This window comes from Lissotriton vulgaris, unplaced genomic scaffold (genome assembly GCF_964263255.1).
Source record: "Lissotriton vulgaris unplaced genomic scaffold, aLisVul1.2 SCAFFOLD_3373, whole genome shotgun sequence".
NCBI classification, from domain to species: Eukaryota; Metazoa; Chordata; class Amphibia; order Caudata; family Salamandridae; genus Lissotriton; species Lissotriton vulgaris.
Window position 1 is genome coordinate 21,707 of NW_028248370.1, and position 24,926 is coordinate 46,632.

At 49.4% G+C, this 24,926-nt stretch overlaps 1 pseudogene across 1 annotated transcript in view; it reads right to left on the minus strand.

Moving 5' to 3' along the window:
- Nucleotides 1-1,182: 1,182 nt before the first annotated feature.
- The window catches only part of LOC147664131 (NXPE family member 1 pseudogene), a 185,449-nt pseudogene continuing 161,705 nt past the window's right edge, over nt 1,183-24,926 (minus strand). The window contains exon 3 of the transcript XR_015305178.1: nt 1,183-1,976. The product of XR_015305178.1 is annotated as an NXPE family member 1 pseudogene (transcript). The remainder of the gene's footprint in view (nt 1,977-24,926) is intronic.

Sequence of the window (24,926 nt, forward strand, 5' to 3'; positions counted from 1 at the left end):
GTCAAATAATTGATTGCATTTTACTCTATTTTTCAAAATTGTTGAGGGGTTTTTCTGATGTTGTGTTTTCACTTTATTTCTGTTTAAGAGCTGCATAAATACTTTACACAGTGTCTCTAAGTTAAACCTAACTGATTTAGTGCCAAGAAATCAGAGAGGTGAGCACAGGTTAATTCGGGGTTTACTTGCGTTTCACCCTGACAGGAATTGTGACTGCAGCTTGAGTGGGGTCTCAGCCTCCTCAACCAGTAACCCGATTTCGTACAGTGTGTGTATGAGAATGCTAGTGATTTTCTTATGTGTAGATATTGACTCTGTCGGAGAAGGTTGAGGAGTGTCAGGGGTACTGACAGACTGATATACGCCCTTAGCCCTTAGGGTCCAGCTAGTCTGATTGTACTAGCGTCCATGGCAACCGAGCCATGCCACCGCTGACCCCAACCCATGCAACGGATACTACCGCTTGTTTTCAGTGACCACACTTGGTACTCCATGACTCATGATGGGGAGGTAACTTTCATCACAGACATCAGACAGTTTGTTAGTCCTTGGCATCCTCTGCAGGATACACAACACAACATCTGGACCACAAACAAAAGACAGGCAGGATGAGGCATTGCCATCCCTCACATATCAAACTCTCACAGCCCTACACCGCTCCTGACTCTGCAAATCGTCTATTCCGTGAAACCGTAGCCCTCATCCTCCTGGACCTCTCGGCCGCTTTCAACACCGTCTCCCACCACACCCTGTGCACACGCCTCCATGACTCAAGGATTTGAGGCAAAACTCTGGACTGCATCACTTCCTTCCTCACCGGCAGAACCCAGAGAGTCCGCCTCCCCCGTACCGATCCAAAGCCACCACAATCCCCCGAGAGTGTCCAAGGCAAGGTCAAAGAGTTTAGACTGTACCTGAGAGTGTCCAAGGCAAGGTCAAAGAGTTAAGACCGTACCTGGGAGAACCAACCTGTCTAAGGAGACACCATACTGATAGTCAGGAACGGTCCAGGGTATGTTACAGCTATAATGAAGGATTCTTAAATTAAGGGGGAGCTCTATATAGAGAACATTTATGTTGAAGAATAGACACTCAGTGGTGGTGAGGTAGGACCCACAGAAATGCCACAACTATTAGGGCTGTTTCATCAGCACTGTACAGGATGATCATTTATGGACCTACCTGTCGAAGAGCGGCCGTTCCAGGTCAGTGAAGTAGGACTCGTGTGTGAAGTAGCTTGTCATCTGCGTTATGGTGGCGCACGGCAAGTGAGCCGGCTTGATGCAGTAGAATGCATACTCATCCCTGTTCTCCATGATGTTGCATACTTCCTCTTCAGTGTCCAAGTCATAGGCACACTTGGCTTCAATACTATGTGTTGCATTGGTATATTTCACCTTGTGAGCTATATACCTAAAGCCAGTATTTCTTGCCCTCCACAGAGTTGACACAGCTTCACTTGGGTGGATCAGAAAGAGGGAAATTTTCACTTTTCCTGCCCAGAATAAGGTAAAATGAACATGATACGTTCCGTTATGGAAGTCTGTGATCCTCCCAGAAGCTCCTGCCATGAGATCCGGTGAGTATATTCTTGCTCGCAGCATGTCACCTCCATATTTCTTCCTGTTGCCCAAGTAGTCGTACATGTCGAGCTGTACCGTCACCTCATCGCCGACACAGTATTTCTCTCTGGGGCTTATGATGGACACCTTGCTCTTTTCAGTGCACGTTGTGTTGTCCAGGTGAGTGAATGTAACTTTGGGCATGAGCTTATCTACTTCACTGAAGATCTTTCTGACTTGTTGCTCAGTTTCATCTGCTCGACCGTTCATCTGGGTGAGGTTTGCTCCCTCTAGGATGTCTTTCAGTGGGTTCATCAACATGACCTCCCTGTTGATTCTCAAGTCATCTTGCAAATTTGTTGATAAGGTAGCTGGGATTGAATTGCTTTGGCAAAAGTGTCCTAATGTGAGAAACTGAAAACAAAAGAAACATGCACAACAAATTATTACAGAAAATGTAATCAAAGAACTCTCACGAGTAGTTAAACTGTTTGGAGGCAGAGTTGGATTGAAGGCGGAGATCGTGTCAACATAACAATTTCTGTTTTGTACAATACATTACAAGCCTTAGACTTTTACACCATGAAGGTGCAGTTGTGGTAGTCACTCTTACATCATGAAGGCGAAGTGGTGGTAGTTATTCTTACACCATGAAGGTGCAATGGTGGTAGTCACTCTTACATTATGAAGGTGCAGTGGTGTAAGTCACTCTTAAACCATGATGGTGCAGTGGTGTTAGTCAGTCTTACACATGAAGGTTCGGTGGGGTTGGTCACTCTTTCACCGTGAAGGTGCAGAGTTGTTATCACTCTTACATTGTGACGGTGCAATGGTGGTAGTCACTCTTACACCATGAAGGTGCAGTGTTGTTAGTCACTCTTAAACTGTTGGAATGGGTAAATACGGTGTCAATGAGTACCATGATGTGTGCGGGCCCAACGACGACAATACCAATAAATGCAATGCCAACGTATGCCATAACCTGTGCCCGTATGACAATGTCAATGCTCATAAATACAATATCAATGTATGTCATAATCTATGTCTGCACAACAGCGATGATACCAGCATAAGCAATGCGAATGTATACCATAATCCATGTACAGATGACAATGTTGTTACCAGTAAAAGCGACGTCAATGTATGTCATGATCTAGGAATGCATAACTAGGTCAATATTGGTAAAAACAATACCAATGTATGCAATGACAACTGTACACAAGCTATTGAGAAAGTCGATAAGAACGACAAAAGTGACTGCAATATTATTCTTAGGAGTTCCAGTGAACTCACATCATTGCTGTCGGATTCACCCAAGGTGACCTCCCCATCAATCCCGAGTCGGAGATACGTTGTCAGACAGGCCCTGCGATGCGCTCCCACACCTATCGAATATAGGTCATAGGTGGGGTCTCTCTGAACCCAAAGATGCACGCACGCTCAGGGAATACTTTGATCGATCCCACAGATAGATAGTTGCATCACAACAAACAGGACCGTGGCAATTGGCCCCAGTAAAACACCATTGTACAAAGGATGGCGTTCCCCACAAATACCACAAAGCTAGATGCCACATGTAGATAGAAACACTCAGCCTATCGGGAAATGACATGCACACCGCACATAAAGATCACGCGTTCCTCATGTCGGGCAACCTTGTTAGTTTGCGAGTGTAATGCCTTTTAAGAATGTAGAACTCGGTTTATTGTACTTCCCAAGATGTGCATAAAACCAGTCAAAACTTTGCACCCCGAGAGACTTTCTTGAAAAGCATTCTGTTGAGACTCTCGACCGCGGTGTTTAATTAAAACAACTTGTTCCTGTTTTGTGAAACGCATCTTGCCTTGAATTTCTTTAAGGTAAATTCATATCTGAGCAACAGCACCATGAAGAGTCACTCTCACACCATGAAAGTGCAGTGGTACTAGTCACTCTTACACCATGAAAGTGCAGTGGTGCTAGTCACTCACAGGATGAACTGAGTGCACTGGTACCCAACTACTGGCTACACAGGATGTCCTAAGTGTACTAGTGTGAACAGCTGGCTGTACAGGATCAACTGAGTGTACTGATACAAGACAGCTTGCTTTTCAGGATCTACTGGGTGTACTGGGGGTACTGGTGTCAAAGGGCTGGCTGCACAGGATGAACTGAGTTTACTGATACCTAAGAGTTGGCTGTACAGGATGTACTTGGTGTACAGGTGTTAGAAAGATGACTGCACCCGATGTAGGGCATGTACCAGTGACATGCAATGCAAGCTGCACAGGATGAACTGAGAGGACAGGTGTCAGACAGCTAGCTGCATAGGATGAAGTGAGTACACTGGTGTGAGTCAGCTGGTTGCAGTGGATGAACTGGGTGTACTGGTGCAGACAGTTGGCGTTATAGGATTTACTGGGTGTACAGGTGAAATGCAATGCAGGGCGCACAGGATGCAGTGCATGTATCGGTGTCGGTCAGCTGATTCCATAGGATGTAGGGCATGTACCAGTGACATGCAATGCAAGCTGCACAGGATGAACTGAGAGGACAGGTGTTAGACAGCTGGCTGCATAGGATGAAGTGAGTACACTGGTGTGAGGCAGCTGGTTGCAGTGGATGAACTTGGTGCACTGACTGGTACCAGACAGTTGGCTGCAAAGGATTAATTGGTTGCACTGATGTGAACAAAGACAATAATATATATTTTGCTGTGCTCAAAGGGAAAGAAGATTCACCTCACCTTCTTGAATACAGATCTAAAAGATCTTTGACATAAAGTAACCAAGACCCTGAGCACATGCTAGATCCTACACATTTGAAGTACACAAAATAATACACAAAGGTTCCTTTTCGCGTTCTTTATTTCCTTTCTTGAATGCCCAGCCAGCACGTGTTTCGTCGTACAGGGAGTGCCCCATGACTTCTTCAGGGCTATAAAATATAATAAACAACTGGTTGTAGAGTGCATCCGACACACCCCTCCACCGTGCACCCGCGACTGTTGTGAAATATAACATCATTATCAAATGAGGGCATATGTTGTACTGATTTGAAACACAGAACTTATTGTATGGACCCACAACCAATCCCAATGCAGAGCTGCAGCAGCAACGCAATATTGATACAAACGCATTGAATTGTGGTGGTATTCATGCATTGTACATATCTGTTTGGTTATCCAGGCAGGGATTGTCAGATGCCCATTGGGCACAGGGAGATATGGAGTGACCTCTCTTAATGACAAGATGGAATCACACCCTTCCTACACGCCCTCAGGACACTGGGCTCAGCATGGGACATCATGCTGTCAAAAGAGACACCTTTGTTCTTAACCATGCCTGCAGCTTGGGAGACCCCCTCATTTCTCTTGCATTATGGTATTATTAGGTTAAAAGTTTCCCGAATAGCGGGGAATATTAGCAACGAAATGCGATAAATATCGCAATCCTCGTTTAGCGAGGTTTTTGTTATCGCTGTCTAACGCTGGATGGCATTGCCCTGTTAGCGGCGTATATTCAGCACGCCGCTAACAGGGCGATGTAAAATCCAGCGATAGTGGTCAAAACCTATCATAGCTGGAGTAATCCTGCAATAGAAATATAGCGATATGAGAAAGCTTGCTAATACGCAAGTGTAGACTTAACCCATCAATCCACCTCCCATTGGAAAGATGGTTCAGTCATATTCAATTCAGGTGTTAAATGCATGCGAAAATCGGGGTCTAGCGCGACTTTCATGATCGCTGTGCGGGTCCGGGGCCGCATTGATGATAGTGCGAAGTTGTGTTAACGACTATTTTCATGGAGTTCAGGTAAGGAACGCCTACCTTGCATGTCATTAGCGATGACTATCGCTGACATGCAAGGCAATGGTGAAAGTGCCAGCTATCGCCCGGAAGCTCGCGCGAACGCATGTCAGTGCACGCTTGCCAATAGGGCAATAAAAATATCGCCGCTTTTTCGGCAAAAAGGGCTGCAAAGCGGCGATATTTCCCATGATACTATGCCCCAGCATCTCTAAAAGGTATACCGCCACATGAATCTTATATGAATACCACATAGTGGCCAGAAGAGAAGATTGTAAGAAACGGCGCGATATTAAAATGATGCCACCATATGAAGGTACTGAATTTACAAATACAGCAGGAGGTTTCATTCTCTCCTTTGTTTTCTATTCACCTTAGCTATTTCTCTTAACAGTTGTGACGTTTTTTCCCGGAAGCAAGTACAAATTAAGCACCGCTAGAAGAATATCCATAAGAACTACTCTGTGGTCCGAAAACAAAAAACAACACGTTTTTAATATAAAGGTACGAATTCATAATTAAAATAGAGCTGTAACCTAAAATTGACCAGTATAACAGGAGCTTACAACAGGGCCCCTTTTTACTCTTCCATTACAGCCACTGATTATCAAGAAAATGTATAGGTTTATTTCTGCTCAGGAATGTGTCATCTACATATAAACGAGGTGGGCGTCACAATTATAACTTTATACCTTTGCTCGAAAATAATAAAAGCATATGAGATAGCAGGAAACAGGAGAATCAACTTTTTTTCCATTTCATTTCATTTTTTGTATATATGTTGGGAAGTTTGGTTCTAATCACTGAAAACACACACTATTTCACTGTCATGATCTATTTTATTTGGGTTTGTCTTCTATAGTCACATTAACAGCATCCAATCAGAACCTTGGATAATGCTGGAAGTCTATCGTCTAAGCACCTGCAGTTGTCACAAACTGTCGTGGTTTGACACTGACTCGCAGATAGAAACTTTTGCTTACATCTCTTTGATTGATAGGGGTACTTATAGTTTCAAAAAGTTTTTTTACAATAGGACATCTAAACTCTAGACTATAACTGTGTTATTATTTCTCTTCTGTTTAGTAACCACTGCGACGGAGTTCCCGATGAAGGCCTAGCCGAAACGTGTTGTATTGAAACAAACCACCAGTTTCTACACATTAAGCTAATTGTGATTTATGAGCTTCTTGGCACATCTCCTTTTCTAATTATATAGAAAATCAAAAATAAGGAACAAAGTCATATATGTAAATGAACTGAAATTTTATGATTATGGTGTTATTAGATACAAACAGTCATGAAATCAATTGAAATGTATCCACTGTTCAAGGAAATGTTCAAGTAAAAGTATACATGTGGTTCGTAAAATATTAAGATTGTAAATCTATTTATCATTGCTTACATATTTATATAAAAACATTTTCTGTTTGATAAAGATACAAGAACATTTAAAAGAAAAGAATAACATATTCATATGTCTTGTACAATAGTACTTATGTCTGGACTGAATGTATGGTAAGAAAGTTTAGAGTTTACATGTCAACCTTAGTTTAAACACATTGTGCCCGGAGTTCCTGTTTCCCAATGAAGTAATTTCCCTGACAGGGTTTGTATCCTAATTTCAGGGGGCCGTTCTCTTTCCAAAATAGTATCAATGTTACATTCATTGATCGATTGAGAATGCGGTGCAATTCTGAAGATACTTCGAAGTGTTTTCAATCCCCTCACAGTGGGCTACACCACCAACCTTAGACTATGGTGCAATTGTGCATCAAAGAGACCCGTCCATGGGGAACTGACTTTAGGACGCAAGGCGGCCCCTTGGATAATGCGTCTCAAAGCTGTGGAGCAGGGTCGTAATACAGATCAAGAACTGTAATATTTGCAAGGAGAATAGATTGTATAAAGAATTTATTGTAGGAGTTCACTCTGGTCCCAATGAGAGCCTAGAATATAGAGGTAATGAATATATACAAGATTGCAAGGGCATGTGAACATGCTACAAGCTGTGCGACAGGTACCCTTTCAGTAATGGTCACTGGAGAGTCTGTAGTCCAGCATAAAAATAGGTCATATAAGGAGGCAGGTATAAAAGAGGGGAAGGAAAACCCACGCCAATGATGCCAGGACTAACAATAGGCAAGCAAAATCACCTTTCCTGCCAGGGTTTAGCTCTGTGTGGTGTGTCCCTCTGGGAGGAGTTAGAGAAAGGTCATTCAAACAGAGAGTGAAACTGGTCACAGGCAGGCACTGAAGTACGCGTCGTACCTTCATCTCAACGAGCCCAGCAGATTACATCGCGGCTCACACCAGCTCGACCGTACCGAAGTACGAGTCGTACCTTCATTGCCACGAGCCCAGCAGATTTCATCACGGCTTGTACCAGCTCGACCGCACCGAAGTACGCGTCGTACCTTCTGTGAGAAGTTGGCCCGATATGCAACGTTCGCTATTCTAGCGACCGCTATGTATCGTTCCAGCGACCCTTATGGTGTTTGGTTGTAAGTCAACCTTATAGACCAGCTATCCTAGTAGCGTGGATACGAGCAGTCTAAGGCTAAAGACTCGAGAGGGCGCGTTAAGCCAGCTGTTTACCACACATGTACCCCTCGAACACCAAGTGAAAGGACACCACACAAGTGTTATGAAAATAAACAGGATATTTATTAAGAATCACAACAGCCCTGTACTCTTTATGAGGACAGGGTACTAAGCACAAACCAAATCTCTTAGGAAAATACTTCAAGTGCACAATTAAAACAAGTGTCCGAGGACACGGAAAGTTTAAGGTCTCGGGCGGACCCGATAAGGCAAGTCGGAAGCGAGGGACTCGGGACCCTAGAGTAAGGAGGCTATGCAGGCACCGAAATGCCGAGTTACCTAGCCACGAGGGCTGCGGCTGCACAAGTCTTACAGGCGTCGGGGTCTTCGCTGACGAGCCAGGAGCCGGAAGAAAGGAGTTGCTGGCCGGCGACCAGTGCTGAATAGTTCGTAGAGATCCAAGCCTGGATCGGAGATTGATGAAACCTGAAAGCAGAGGGGACCAAGTTCGTACTACTAGCCAGTAGTCAGAGGGTACCAGGAAGGCACCGGTTGGCCGTCACCTCGACCAGGTGAGTGGGCGACGCTAGGCTCTGCAGTCTCACGGACCAGGAGGCGTTGTCGGCGACCACGGTGGAGGTGCGAGCTGTCCCACGAAGGATGATGCTGTCGGCGTCGCTGGGCCCAGGATGGGGCAACAAGCCTTGGCAAATCTCGGGCCGCGGGATGGGCCTAAGATGGCGTCTTGAGTGGACCAGGAGGGTCCGGGGTGCTTCTCGCAAGGATGGAAGCAAGGGCCAGTCTGGAGCAACCAGACCAGCAGTGATGATTCTCGGATGTCGTCACAGAAGGGCACAAGCCAGCGGCAAGTGACCAGACAACGTGCTGAGCAGCGAGCAGAAGGGCCCCACGCAGATCGTGGAGATGCTGGGAGACTGCACTTCGGTGCTGGAGCGGCTCAGGGTCGGGGCTTCTCGGACCCCAGAGCACTCACCAGGGAATTGCTTCGATGGTCGTGCTGGTTTAAGAGCGTGCAGGTTCTGATGATGGCCGGTCCCTCGAGGTCTCGTCGCACCCACAGATCACAGCTGAGCTGATGACGTGGGTAGAGGTCAGAGGTGCCAGGGAAGCCGGTTCTCGTCGAGCTGGGCCGTCGGATCCTTGAGGAAGGACTTGCAGCAAACCGCGGAGTTCTTAGTTGGTGCCTGCTGATGCAGGGTGACTACTCCTTAGTCACAAGGGAGAAATCTTGAGAAGAGTCTTGAAGTCCTTTCGTAGAAAGTATTCTTGATTCAAAGATGATCTAATTTGGAAGGGTCCCCGCTCCGGTCTTTATTCTAAAGAAAGGGGTGGGTACATGACTAGGTCCTGCCCTAAGGGTGGGACCAGGAAGGGGGGTAGTTACGCCCCTCTCCCCTGCCGGGCTTTCCCCAGGCCAGGGCTGTCGCCCCTGGAACTGGTTCTAACCGGCAGATGCGTAGTGAGCACCGGGGTGCCACTCCGCAGTCACCTTCTCGCCAAAGCCCTACCTACCCAGAATACACAAACCCTGTCTGGGACGGTGCGAACAGCGCCCTCGACAGGAAACCCTTTGTCCAAGTGCTCCTCGCTGGAAGGACTCCCAGCAGCAGGAGGTCAGACTTGTGTCTGTGGTGGCAGCATCCATTTTGTGGAGCTGAGGCTTTAGTTAACTTTAACCGGGGTTCACAGTTACGTACATGTCGTGTCCCTCTAGAAGGGCGGAATGCTAACCTCGTCGCCAGGGTTGGTGAGAGGGCAGCATCCCGATTCGTATGACACCTTACTCGACATGCCTTGATAACGCGATACCGGAGTTACCGATATGGTACGCGTTATCATGGAACAGCTATTGGGCCTTGATCCCGCAAGCTGCAGCCGGGCTCGGCTCGGGCCTGAACCTAACTCACACGAGCCCACGCACTCTGCCTTCAGGATTGATAAGGCCTGCCATAGGAGTGACTGATAGGGACTCGGGTGTCCAGTGTATGGTTAGATATAGGGCTACTATACCTAAAGCGAAGGGTGGTTACACGTCTTCGCCCCAGCTGTCGTGCAGCCAGTTGTGTCAAATTTGAGAGGCCAGCCAGGGGTGGCATAATACATGCTGCAGCTCCTGGCGGCCCTGGGTACACCTATGCCCTGCGTTACGGGGTCTGATAAGGTGGCCCAGTACCAATTGGTAAATGCACCTAGGGTACATATCGTAATTTAGAAAGAGAACAGCCAGGCTGTGGGTCTGATTAGCAGGCCCACAGCCAGAGAAAGTCGTAAACCAGTGAAACAAAAGCAAAAAATCTGGGTGATCATAGGATTGCAGACCCTACTCTCCTACATGACCCCCCCCCAAACGTCGGAACAATAAGCTAACCTTGACCAGGTGAGTCTTCTTGTTCTAAGTGGAAATATCTGGAGAGCCCATCGGCATTGCCATGATCAGTACCAGGTCTATGTTCCACTGTAAAGTCCATCCCCTGTAGGGAAATGGACCACCTTAGCAGTTTGGGGTTTTCACCCTTCATCTGATTTAGCCACAAGAGGGGCTTATGGTCGGTCTGAATCTTGAAGTGAGTGCCAAACAAGTATGGCCTCAGCTTCTTCAGGGCCCAAACCACAGCAAAGGCCTCCCTCTCAATAGCTGACCAATTCTTCTCTCTAGGGGTCAGCCTTCTACTTATAAAAGCAATGGGCTGGTCTTGACCATCAAAATTCAGTTGAGAAAGAACAGCTCCCACACCCAACTCAGAAGCATCTGTTTGGACAATGAATGGTTTGGAGTAGTCCGGACTCTTGAGGATAGGCGCCGTGCACATGGCCTGCTTTAGGTCATCGAATGCTTTTTGACAGCTCGCTGTCCACTGAACCTTTTTTGGCATTTTCTTGCTTGTCAGTTCGTTTAATGGTGTCACAATGGAACCATAGTTCCTGACAAACTTCCGGTAGTATCCAGTCAGGCCCAAGAAAGCTCGAACCTGAGTCTGGGTGGTTGGAGGAGCCCAGTCCCTGATTGACTGTATCTTGCTCTCCAGTGGCTGAACCTGGCCTCCACCTACAAGGTGGCCCAGGTATACAACCTGTGTCTGCCCTATCTGGCACTTGGTGGCCTTGATAGTGAGACCTGCGGCTTGCAGTGCCTCTAACGTCTTCCGCAGGTGGACCAGGTGATCCTCCCAGGTGGAGCTAAAGACAGCGATATCGTCAAGATACGCCGCGCAGAAGTCATCCAGCCCAGTAAGGACTTGATTCACCAACCGTTGGAAGGTGGCAGGTGCATTTTTCAGACCAAAGGGCATCACCACGAACTGATAATGCCCACCCGGGGTTGAAAATGCGGTTTTAGGCTTGGCGTCCTCAGCTAACCTGATTTGCCAATACCCAGCTGTCAGGTCAAACGTACTTAGGTAGTTGGCCGAAGCCAATCTATCGATAAGCTCGTCTGCCCTTGGTATTGGGTGGGCGTCAGTCTTAGTGACTGCATTGAGTCCCCTGTAGTCTACGCAAAACCTCATCTCTCTCTTACCACCCTGGGTGTGAGGTTTCGGCACTAGAACTACGGGACTAGCCCAAGGGCTATCCGAGGGCTCAATGACTCCCAGCTCCAACATTTTCTGCACTTCACTCTTGATGCAGTCTCTAACGTGATCAGGCTGCCGGTAGATTTTACTCTTCACGGGCAAGCTGTCACCAGTGTCAACCTCATGGGTACACCAATCGGTCTGACTGGGTGTTAGAGAAAACATATGTCTGAAAGACTGAAGAACCTGTTTACAGTCTCTCTGTTGATGTTCGGAGAGGCTGCCACAAAAGACAACACCATCTACCGATCCATCGTCAGGATTCTGAGTGAGCAGGTCGGAGAGAGGGTCACTCTCCTCCTCCTGTCCCTCATCTAGGGCCATGAGCAAACTCATGTCCTTCCTGTCGACATATGCCTTGAGCCTGTTGACATGAAGCACCCTGTGGGGGCTCCGGGGAGTTCCCAGGTCGACCAGGTAGGTGACCTCTCCCTTTTTCTCCAGGATGGTGTAGGGCCCGGACCATTTGTCCTTGAGTGCTGCTGGGGCCACTGGCTCCAACACCCACACCTTCTGTCCGGGCTGGTAAACAGTCAAGACAGCCTTTTGGTCATGCCAAGCTTTCTGGAGTTCTTGGCTGGCCTTAAGGTTTTCAGATGCCTTTTCCATGTACTCAGCCATCCGCGAGCGGAGGCCGAGCACATAGTCCACTATGTTGGTTGCAGGCTTTTTGAGAGGTCTCTCCCATCCTTCCTTCACCAAACACAGGGGTCCTCTTACAGGATGCCCGTACAAAAGTTCAAAAGGGCTGTAGCCAACCCCCTTCTGTGGGACTTCTCTGTAGGCGAACAAGAGGCAGGGGATCAGGACGTCCCATCTACGCCGAAGCTTTTCAGGTAGTCCATGAATCATCCCTTTAAGGGTCCTGTTGAATCTCTCAACAAGCCCATTGCATTGTGGATGATAGGGTGTAGTGAACTTGTAGTTGACACCACATTCCTTCCACATAGCAGTTAAGTAGCTTGACATAAAGTTTGCACCTCTGTCGGAGACGACCTCCTTAGGGAAGCCCACTCTGGAGAATACTCCAACTAGGGCTCTTGCCACAACAGGTGCTGTAGTGGTCCTAAGGGGAATAGCTTCAGGATACCTGGTGGCATGATCCACTACCACCAGTATAAACTTGTGCCCTGATGCTGTAGGTGGTTCCATGGGACCGACGATGTCGATCCCCACCCGTTCAAAGGGTACCCCCACCACAGGCAGTGGTATAAGGGGGGCCTTCGTCGTGCCTCCTGACTTACCACTGGCTTGGCAAGTGACACAGGAGCGGCAAAACTCCTTGGTATCTTCGTTCATGTGTGGCCAGTGAAAGTGCGAGACAAGCCTGTCCCACGTTTTCGTCTGGCCCAAGTGACCTGCTAAGGGAATCTCGTGGGCCAAGGTAAGTAGGAAACCACGCTGAGACAAGGGTACAACCAGCCTCCTGGTCATGCCAGGCTTGGGGTCTCTTGACTCAGTGTACAGGAGTCCATCTTCCCAGTATACCTTGTGGGTACCTGTGGCGTTCCCAGCAGCCTCAGCAGCAGCCTGCTGTCTGAGGGGTTCAAGAGAAGGGCAGTCTAACTGGTCCTTCCCCAGGTCTTCCCTTGAGGGTCCACCTGAACCCAAGAATTCAACTTGATCAAGTTCGAATTCCCTAGGCTCAGTTTCCCGCAATTCCTGTAGGTCAGCCTCCTCTGAGACTGGATCCTCGACCTGGGGCAAGGGGGAAGGCGCAGCCTTAACCCTACTGCTCTTTTTCTTGGGAGGTGTCTGGTCCGTTGTTCCAGGATCCAGCACCTGTTCAGTGGGGCATTTCCTGACCTGTGACCTGGTCACAGCGAACACATGTGCTGGCAAGCCTAACATTTCCATGTGAGTCCGGTGCTCCACTTCTGACCATTGTGACGACTCCAAATCATTGCCCAACAAACAATCCACTGGGAGGTCTGGACTAACTACAACCTTCTTTTGGCCAGTTACCCCTCCCCAGGAGAAAGCTACAATTGCCATACTGTGATTGGTAGTGACATTGCTTGTATTGGTCACCAGGAATTCTGTACCTGGCATGATCTGTCCAGGGTCCACAAAGTTAGGCGTCACCATGGTGACGCTGGCACAAGTGTCCCTATAGGCCTGAGCCATCTTTCCATTTATGAAAGGCGTCTGTCGGTATTTGCCCAAAGAATTGGGGCTTACGTCAGGGGACACGTCCACGTCCCCTGTACTGACAAGGACAGCCTGAGTGAGTGTGCCAACTAAGTTGTCACGCCCCTCAGAACCCAGGGTTAACCCTACTAAACCCTTGGGAGGCGCACTACCACTGCTGACTGTACTAGGGGGCACAGGTGCCTTAGGGGCTGCAGTGGCAGGAGTCTGCCCTCCTCCTTTCTTGGTGCACTCACTAAACCAGTGAGATTTACTTTTACAGTACTGGCACCATCTTTTGGATTGGCCTTCTTTCTTCTTTTGGGGAGCCTGACCCCCACCCTCTTTGGGTTGTTGGGGACCTGTCGAAGACTTCTGGTCATTTTGTTCCCCTTTAGAATCCTTACCCTTCTGGTCTGCTTTCTTCTGACCACCTTGATTCTGGCCCTGGTTCTGTTTAACTCTCGTACGAACCCATCTGTCTGCCTTCTTTCCCAATTCTTGGGGAGAGGTCAGATCCGAGTCGACAAGATGCTGATGCAGCAACTGGTTCTGACAATTGTTTAAAATTTGTTCTCTCATCATCAAATTATACAATCCTTCGTAATCAGTAACCTTACTGCCCAGTAACCAGCCCTCAAAAGCCTTAGTGGCACAATCGACAAAATCAGACCAATCTTGAGACTGCGTTTTCTGGGTATCCCTGAACAGCACCCTGTACTGCTCAGTGGTTAGGCCGAACCCTTCAACGAGTGTATTTTTCAAGACTTGGTAATCGTTCGCATCCTCTACCCTTGTGGTGAGGAGCTTGTCTCTTCCTTTTCCTTCAAAGGAGAGCCACAAGATAGCTGCCCACTGACTCTGGGGAACGCCCTGCACAGTGCAGGCCCTCTCCAAAGCAGTAATCCATTTGTGGATGTCGTCCCCTTGTTTAAAGGGGGGCACTATCTTCCCAAGGTGTTTCGTATCGAAACTCTTTTCCCTATTGCTAGGTACATTGCTGCCACCAGTGGGGACTACCCCACTTAACTGTTGCTCTCTTGCAAAGGCAAGCCTCTCTTTGGCCAGGGCAAGTTCTTCCCTTTCGATCCTTAGATTAGCTGCCCTTTCCTTAGCTTCGTACACTCTCCTCTGAGGGGATGTCATCCCTCTCTGAGACGAGTTGTGAGAGCCATTGGTTTGAAGGGATCTGCCAGAGCCTCTCGACAGAGATCTGGCTCGTCCATTCCCAATGTTAAGCTGACCTGATAGTGGCCCCAGGGGTCCCCCAGTACCGCTATCATGTTTGCTTAAGTTGGACCTGCTTAGTCTGACGACTTCTACCTGTCCCTTATCTGCCTCATCCCCAGAGAGATCCTCATCCTCATCTTCCTCCCCATCTTCGTTCTCAGTTGCGAGGTGGATGAGGTCAGGATCGTCTCGGGTTCCCTCGAGGGGAGGCATGTCTCCTTCTGGATTAGAATGGCTAAGAAGCTTCTCAGCCTTTCTGGCATCATAAGTCTCGAGGAGACCAATCAGAAAGGAGGTGGTGGGGTTAGCCCCTTGCTTAATCTTCCTAGAGGTACATACTTGTCGTAACTCATGGAAGTTAAGCGCAGTATATCTTGAAGGGATGACCTGTGGAGGGTCAACTGACACAAGGGGAGACTCAGAGTTTCCTCCTTTGTCCGACATACTGTTTCTAGTGTGGTGTAAGTGATGCACCTACCTACACTATGTGTTTCCCTACTGTTCCCTTGCTAAGAGTTGCAGCCAAGGTGTGCTAAGCCTTGAGGAGCTACAACAGCTGGTTCAGTAGAACTCAGAGTATTCTAAGCTTTAGTTATATGTACTAACAGTACTTATGCGATCTTTCAACAAGATATTCTTAGGATACGTGTGGTAAAACAACAGCAAGCTCAAATCCCACCGCTGCCACCAATGTGAGAAGTTGGCCCGATATGCAACGTTCGCTATTCTAGCGACCGCTATGTATCGTTCCAGCGACCCTTATGGTGTTTGGTTGTAAGTCAACCTTATAGACCAGCTATCCTAGTAGCGTGGATACGAGCAGTCTAAGGCTAAAGACTCGAGAGGGCGCGTTAAGCCAGCTGTTTACCACACATGTACCCCTCGAACACCAAGTGAAAGGACACCACACAAGTGTTATGAAAATAAACAGGATATTTATTAAGAATCACAACAGCCCTGTACTCTTTATGAGGACAGGGTACTAAGCACAAACCAAATCTCTTAGGAAAATACTTCAAGTGCACAATTAAAACAAGTGTCCGAGGACACGGAAAGTTTAAGGTCTCGGGCGGACCCGATAAGGCAAGTCGGAAGCGAGGGACTCGGGACCCTAGAGTAAGGAGGCTATGCAGGCACCGAAATGCCGAGTTACCTAGCCACGAGGGCTGCGGCTGCACAAGTCTTACAGGCGTCGGGGTCTTCGCTGACGAGCCAGGAGCCGGAAGAAAGGAGTTGCTGGCCGGCGACCAGTGCTGAATAGTTCGTAGAGATCCAAGCCTGGATCGGAGATTGATGAAACCTGAAAGCAGAGGGGACCAAGTTCGTACTACTAGCCAGTAGTCAGAGGGTACCAGGAAGGCACCGGTTGGCCGTCACCTCGACCAGGTGAGTGGGCGACGCTAGGCTCTGCAGTCTCACGGACCAGGAGGCGTTGTCGGCGACCACGGTGGAGGTGCGAGCTGTCCCACGAAGGATGATGCTGTCGGCGTCGCTGGGCCCAGGATGGGGCAACAAGCCTTGGCAAATCTCGGGCCGCGGGATGGGCCTAAGATGGCGTCTTGAGTGGACCAGGAGGGTCCGGGGTGCTTCTCGCAAGGATGGAAGCAAGGGCCAGTCTGGAGCAACCAGACCAGCAGTGATGATTCTCGGATGTCGTCACAGAAGGGCACAAGCCAGCGGCAAGTGACCAGACAACGTGCTGAGCAGCGAGCAGAAGGGCCCCACGCAGATCGTGGAGATGCTGGGAGACTGCACTTCGGTGCTGGAGCGGCTCAGGGTCGGGGCTTCTCGGACCCCAGAGCACTCACCAGGGAATTGCTTCGATGGTCGTGCTGGTTTAAGAGCGTGCAGGTTCTGATGATGGCCGGTCCCTCGAGGTCTCGTCGCACCCACAGATCACAGCTGAGCTGATGACGTGGGTAGAGGTCAGAGGTGCCAGGGAAGCCGGTTCTCGTCGAGCTGGGCCGTCGGATCCTTGAGGAAGGACTTGCAGCAAACCGCAGAGTTCTTAGTTGGTGCCTGCTGATGCAGGGTGACTACTCCTTAGTCACAAGGGAGAAATCTTGAGAAGAGTCTTGAAGTCCTTTCGTAGAAAGTATTCTTGATTCAAAGATGATCTAATTTGGAAGGGTCCCCGCTCCGGTCTTTATTCTAAAGAAAGGGGTGGGTACATGACTAGGTCCTGCCCTAAGGGTGGGACCAGGAAGGGGGGTAGTTACGCCCCTCTCCCCTGCCGGGCTTTCCCCAGGCCAGGGCTGTCGCCCCTGGAACTGGTTCTAACCGGCAGATGCGTAGTGAGCACCGGGGTGCCACTCCGCAGTCACCTTCTCGCCAAAGCCCTACCTACCCAGAATACACAAACCCTGTCTGGGACGGTGCGAACAGCGCCCTCGACAGGAAACCCTTTGTCCAAGTGCTCCTCGCTGGAAGGACTCCCAGCAGCAGGAGGTCAGACTTGTGTCTGTGGTGGCAGCATCCATTTTGTGGAGCTGAGGCTTTAGTTAACTTTAACCGGGGTTCACAGTTACGTACATGTCGTGTCCCTCTAGAAGGGCGGAATGCTAACCTCGTCGCCAGGGTTGGTGAGAGGGCAGCATCCCGATTCGTATGACACCTTACTCGACATGCCTTGATAACGCGATACCGGAGTTACCGATATGGTACGCGTTATCATGGAACAGCTATTGGGCCTTGATCCCGCAAGCTGCAGCCGGGCTCGGCTCGGGCCTGAACCTAACTCACACGAGCCCACGCACTCTGCCTTCAGGATTGATAAGGCCTGCCATAGGAGTGACTGATAGGGACTCGGGTGTCCAGTGTATGGTTAGATATAGGGCTACTATACCTAAAGCGAAGGGTGGTTACACGTCTTCGCCCCAGCTGTCGTGCAGCCAGTTGTGTCAAATTTGAGAGGCCAGCCAGGGGTGGCATAATACATGCTGCAGCTCCTGGCGGCCCTGGGTACACCTATGCCCAGCGTTACGGGGTCTGATAAGGTGGCCCAGTACCAATTGGTAAATGCACCTAGGGTACATATTGTAATTTAGAAAGAGAACAGCCAGGCTGTGGGTCTGATTAGCAGGCCCACAGCCAGAGAAAGTCGTAAACCAGTGAAACAAAAGCAAAAAATCTGGGTGATCATAGGATTGCAGACCCTACTCTCCTACACCTTCATCTCCACGAGCCCAGCAGATTACATCGCGGCTTGCACCAGCTCGACCGTCCCGAAGTACGTGACGTACCTTCATTGCCACGAGCTCAGCAGATTTCATCACTGCCCATACCAGCTCAACCGTACCAAAGAGTGCGTCGTACCTTCATCTCCACGAGCCCAGCAGATTACATCGCGGCTCGCACCAGCCCGACCGTACCGAAGTACGTGTCGTACCTTCATCTCCACGAGCACAGCAGATTAGATCGCGGCTCGCACCAGCTCGACCGTACCGAAGTACGTGTCGTGCCTTCATTACTATGAGCCCGGCAGATTTCATCACGGTTTGTACCAGCTCGACCGTACCGAAGTACGTGTCATACTTTCACCTCCACGAGCCCAGCAGATAACATCGCGGCTCGCACCAGCTCGACCGCACCGAAGTACGTGTCGTACCTTCATTGCCATGAGCTCAGCAGATTACAACGCGGCTCGCACCCGCTTGATCGAACCAAATTATGTGTCGTACCTTCATCTCCACGAGCCCAGCAGATTTCATCGCGGCTCTCACCAGCTCGACCATACCGAGGTACGCATCGTACCTTCATAACCACGAGCCCGGAGTACCTTTATTGCCAAGAACCCAGCAGATTTCATCACAGCTCGCACCAGCTCGACTGTACAGAAGTACGTGTCGTGCCTTCATCACCACGAGCCCGGAGTACCTTTAGTGCCATGAGCCCAGCAGAATTCATCGCGGCTCGCACCAGCTTGACCGTACAGAAGTACACGTCTTACCTTCATTGCCACGAGCCCAGCAGGTTTAATCGTGGCTCGCACCAGCTCGACCGTACAGAAGTACGCGTCGCACCTTCATTGTTATGAGCCCAGCAGATTTCATCACGGCTCTCACCAGCTCGACCGTACCGAAGTACGTGTCGTTCCTTCATTGCCATGAGCCCAGCAGATTTCATCGCGGCTCGCACCTGCTCGATCAGTACCGAAGTACGTGTCGTACCTTCATCTCCACGAGCCCAGCAGATTTCATTGCGGCTCACCCCAGCTCGACCTTACAGAAGTACGCATCATACCTTCATTGCCACGAGCCCAGCAGATTTAATCGTGGCTCGCACCAGCTCGACCGTACAGAAGTACGCGTCGCACCTTCATTGTTATGAGCCCAGCAGATTTCATCACGGCTCTCACCAGCTCGACCGTACCGAAGTACGTGTCGTTCCTTCATTGCCATGAGCCCAGCAGATTTCATCGCGGCTCGCACCCGCTCAATCACTACCGAAGTACGTGTCGTACCTTCATCTCCACGAGCCCAGCAGATTTCATCGCGGCTCACCCCAGCTCGACCTTACAGAAGTACGCATCATACCTTCATTGCCACGAGCCCAGCAGATTTAATCGTGGCTCGCACCAGAACGACCGTACAGAAGTACGCGTCGTACCTTCATTGCCATGAGCCCAGCAGATTACATCGCGGCTCGCACCAGCTCGACCGTACCGAAGCACGTGTCGTACCTTCATCTCCACGAGCCCAGCAGATTACATCGCTCAGAATTTAGTAATACATCCTGCATGATGGATGATTTCTACATTCAGAGTTGGGAAATGGCACGTATAGGAAAATGACTGTGTTCTCATCCAAACCTCGCCATATGCCGCCGCTGGGACGTGTATTAACTGTCTGGGACTAGTGACAGGGTCTGGGGAAACTCCCTCAGCCGGGTGTTAGTTAGCTGCATTCTAGATTGGGGGAAAGATAGCACGGGCCGTGTGCTGCCCAAGAACAAGGCTGGCCCTACTTCCTGCTGAGTGTCTGGGACCCTTCCGCATCACTTCAAAGAACCAAGAGGTCATCTAACCCCAAACCCCTCCAACCGAGACCAGAATGAGGGGAACTCCCGGCTGGATCAAAAGACTTCAATGACCTCTGGCCCTATAACAACTGACCCCTTTACCCAGTGGAGCAGATGGCTTCGGACCAGGAGAGAGCGAGAAGGACTGCCTATTGGTACACGGCGTGAACAGACAACCGCAGAGCCCAGCAGATTACACCGCGGCTCGCACCAGCTCGACCGTACCGAAGTATGCATCGTACCTTCATCTCCACGAGCCCAGCAGATAACACCGCGGCTCGCACCAGCTCAACCGTACTGTAGTATGGGTTGTACCTTCATTGCCACAAGCCCAGCAGATTTCTTCGCGGCTTGTACCAGCGCGACCGTACCGAAGTACACGTCGTACCTTCATCTCCACGAGCCCAGCAGATTTCATTGCGGCTCGTACCAGCTCGACCGTACTGAAGTGCACGTCGTACGTTCATCTCCACGAGCCCAGCAGATTACATCGCGGATCGCACCAGCCCGACTGTACCAAAGTAGGTGTCGTACCTTCATTGCCATGAGCCCAGCAGATTTCATCGCGGCTCGCACCAGCTCGACCGTACCGAAGTACATGATGTACCTTCGTTGCCAAGAGCCCAGCAGATTTCATTGCGGCTCGCACCAGCTCGACCGTACGGAGGTACCTTCATCTCCACTAGCCCAGCAGATTACATCACGGCTCGCACCTTCTTGACCGTTCCGAGGTACGCGTCGTACCTTCATCACCACGAGCCAGGAGTACCTTTATTGCCACGAGCCCAGCAGATTTTATTGTGGCTCGCACTAGCTCGACTGTACAGAAGTACGCGTCGTACATTCATCACCCCGAGCCCGGAGAACCTTTATTGCCACGAGCCCAGCAGATTACCAGCTCGACCGTACTGAAGTGCGCATCGTACGTTCATCTCCACGAGCCCAGCAGATTACATTGCGGGTCACACCAGCCCGACTGTACCAAAGTAGGTGTCATACCTTCATTGCCACAGGCCCAGCCGATTTCATCCCGGCTCACACCAGCTCGACCGTACCGAAGTACATGTCGTACCTTCGTTGCCACTAGCCCAGTAGATTTCATCGCGGCTTGCACCAGCTCGACTGTACCGAAGTACGTGTCGTACCTTCATTGCCATGAGCCCAGCAGATTTCATCGCGGCTCGAACCAGCTCGACCGTACCGAAGTACGTGTCGTACCTTCTTTGCCAAGAGCCCAGCAGATTTCATCGCGGCTCGCACCTTCTTGACCGTACCGAGGTACGCGTCGTACCTTCATCACCAGGAGCCAGGAGTACCTTTATTGCCACGAGCCCAGCAAATTTCATCATGGCTCGCTCCAGCTCGACCGTACAGAAGTACACGTCGTACCTTCATTGCCACGAGCCCAGCAGATTTAATTGCGGCTCACACCAGCTCGACCGCACAGATGTACGCGTCGTACCTTCATTGCCACGAGCCCAGCAGATTTCATTGCGGCTCGTACCGTACATCTCGCAAGCACGTGCGCATCGGACCATCTGGGGGGTACCCTTCTCGCCTTGGCCACTGTGAGTATCGGATCCACACCTGGACTCCTTCTGAACTGAACTGCCCCCTTTGAAAGGATACTTACAGTCGCTGCTTTAATCGAATCATTGTGGATTTTTGCCGTTATGTGGTCTTGAGATAATTATAAATAAAAAGAGTACCCATCTTTCCCTACAACCGGTGTGGTGTTTATTTGTAGGGGACCAGGGGTGTTACTGGGTACCGTTATCAATGCTTTACACACTGCCTTGAAAGTAAGTCTGACTGCTCGCGCCACGTTACCAGAAGGGCGAGCGCAGGTTATCTAAGGGGTAACCCCGTTCTTGACTGGATGAGGTAGGTCCCTACTTGGTCAGAGGCTCTTCCCCTGCCATTTAGAGACCGCCAAGTCTAACACCTATGTTCTGGTTCAGGGAGATCATGACCTGATAGTTTGCCTTGACTGATTCCATTGGAGCAGAGTCAAGACTGATTTGCATATGGCTAGGTCCAAACGTAGAGGCCCATTAGGATGTTGGGCGGATTGCCTCCGCCTGGGTGGCGGTGGCCACCGCCACCTTGGCGGAGGCAATCCGCCTGACATCCATGCCTGCATTCCCCCCCCGCCAGATTAAGATGGCGGTGGGGACAGCGGGGGACGGAAAGACTATTTGCTGCTTTACCGCCGCGGTCGCCTTGCGACCGCGGCAGTAATAGAATAATATGGTGGCGGTGTCCTATGGACACCGCCAGCCATATTACAATGTCCACATGAAGGGGCCTTTCCGCGGCGGCAATGCCGCCATGGAAAGGCAAAATAAACAGAACAAGGTGGCTGGATAGGGAAATTTTTTTTCCCAAATTTAGGTCACGCAGTCAATTTATACTACGTAGCCACGGTCATCTGTACCAAAACAAATTTATTTAGTTTTTTTGGTTTCTCAATTTTTTCAAAACTGCATGGGCAAACCAAACAACTGTCACGACAGTGAGTACATGAATACAATATTTACATATATACACACATACCAATATACATTATTTACAAAGTGAGAGAAACACAATTACTTAAGACAATTTTCAAATGACACACCAAAAAGAACCAATAACGTGATTCAATACTGAGACATTAGTAGCATTTATGTGCAATTAGAAAATTCATACATAACAAAGAAGGTACAACCAGTCCATGGGGATGTAAAACCAGGGGACAGGCGGGGACGGATGGATTAGTACACCTGCCTGCCTGACAACACTGTGGTATAATGTTTATAATGGGTTGCACCGTTAGGGTCCCAGATGGTATATTATTTCCTTTCCTAGGTGCACCCTTTTGAATAACCACAGGGTGGAAGTGTCGACGCGTTTCGAACCGGATAAATGACGGTTCTCTTCAGGACGGGGACTGGGATCAGTGTCTGTAACAATATACAGAAGAGGTGTCAGGGTTGGGGACCATAGAATTCTTAGAAAAAACTTTTTAGTGACTCCACATCATGAAATAGACTTTTACCTGCACGTGGCAAAGAGTGTGCCGTGGTGTCGGTAAAACGCCAAGGAAGATGAGATTTCTGTAAAGACATGTAAAGGGGAGGCTTAGCACTCTAGTCCGTGTTTTCAGTTCGAGTTCTAACCATAACATCTGAAACCAACAAAGGTAGGGGCTCATACCTGTGGTTGGCCTGTTAGAGTTCTTTCATGAATTGTTGACCGCCACACGGTACCAACACGAAGGAGTAGAGCTGCTTACATGTTGATTAATTTTTCAAATAAGCTGGGGATAACACAAACATGGGTGCGCAAAATTAGGAAACTGCTTCTACAAGGAGCAGAGCATGGAATAATGCCGGAGACAGGAATCTGTTCCTACCTGACTTATTGGCCTGTGACACGGGTGGCGTCAGATGTCATAAAATCAGTTCGGAACTTGCTCGAGATCTGCATTGGGACAAAGCGATTGTATTACAACCCGGCACTCCCGTGGGGCGAGGGGTTAAGGCAATGCGGTGCTGCGCGCGGTTAGCAGAAAACCTGCGGTGCACTTACTGGTTGTATTTCGATGGGATTCAATCACTCGGAAACTCTTGGCGCACGATCTGGCTGTGTGTCTCAGCGTTTTCCGACGTATTTGAAAACTCCCTACTCTGCTGGCTTGTGGGTGTGGCCTGGGGGCCGGGTGAAGGCTCATGGTACATGTAGTCCAGGGCATTATTACAATAAATGTTTACAGGCTTTTTAGACTAAAAAGCAATGTTGCATAATTGCCGATTGATGGGGCAGCCTCAAACAGCTGAGGTTTTAATGCGTGGTCAGACCGGGGCGTTAGTGTTTAGCAACATATGATCAGCGCAAAACGCGCTGTATTAACCAGGCTGGTAGAGTTAGGGTTATTCAGAACTTCCACTGCTAGAGACATGGTGCTAAGGCAATACAGCGATGTACATGCTAGATGCATTGTATGAAAAAATGCAAAGCATGATTGAAAATGTGAAACAATATTGCACACCAGTGTTAAAAAGCAGCAGCACAACCAAGCTCAGCCGAGAGGTTGGATAGTAATCACAGACTGGAAATTTCAGACATTTCGTTTAGGCCAGTATTAGATGTGTCGAATTTCAGGATAAGGTAAGCTTCTTTCTGAGACAAACGCAGGTCAGGGTCTCCGCTGCCCCCCCTGATGACTGCCAGGACTGTCCATTTGATATCTTGACTGGAATGTTTTTTTTGCGGGTAGTGTGAAACAAGAGGAGCTGTCATGATTTTATTATTGATTCTGGAGCGGTGCTGGATGATGCGCTGCCGGACCTCCTGGGTGGTTTTGCCAATGTACAACATATTGCATGGGCATTGGATGGCGTACACAACGTTCTTGGTTTTGCAGTTTGTGTGTTCTTTATGGCGCCAGAACTTCTTCCCATCTGTGAATAATGACCCCTCCATGGTGAATTCGCAGACGGAGCATGTTCCACACTTCCGATGCCCAGTGACAGGATTGGCTCCAAAGATGGTATTCTGGTTATCCTTTTTGGGTTGTGGTCTGGTTGATGTGATCATTTGTCCAATGCTCCTGTTTTTTTTCAGAGCAAAAAGGGGGGCACCTATTTCCGGAAGGATTTCCTTGACCAGGTGCCAACTTTGCCTGATGATTTTTTGCAACTGGTTAGTGTGGGGGCCGAAGGTCGAGACACATACCATCCGGTCCGTCGCAGGTTTGGATCTTTTTTCAAGGAGGTGTTCTCTGGGTGTCCATCTCGCTCTCTTCATGGAATGTTTCAGGAGCTTCTGGGGATAGCCACGTTCCTGTAACTTGGAGGTCAGAGCTTGGCCATGTAGTTCGAATTGCTCAATGGAAGTGCAATTGCGGCGCACGCGAAGATATTGGCCATAAGGGAGATTGTCCCTTAGGCTGCGCGGGTGGTAGCTCCTGTAATGAAGTGCATTGTTTTTATCAGTCTTCTTCTGGTACAACGAGCAGGACAATGCATTTTCTTTCACTGAGACCTCAACATCCAGGAATGGGAGGGTTTTTTC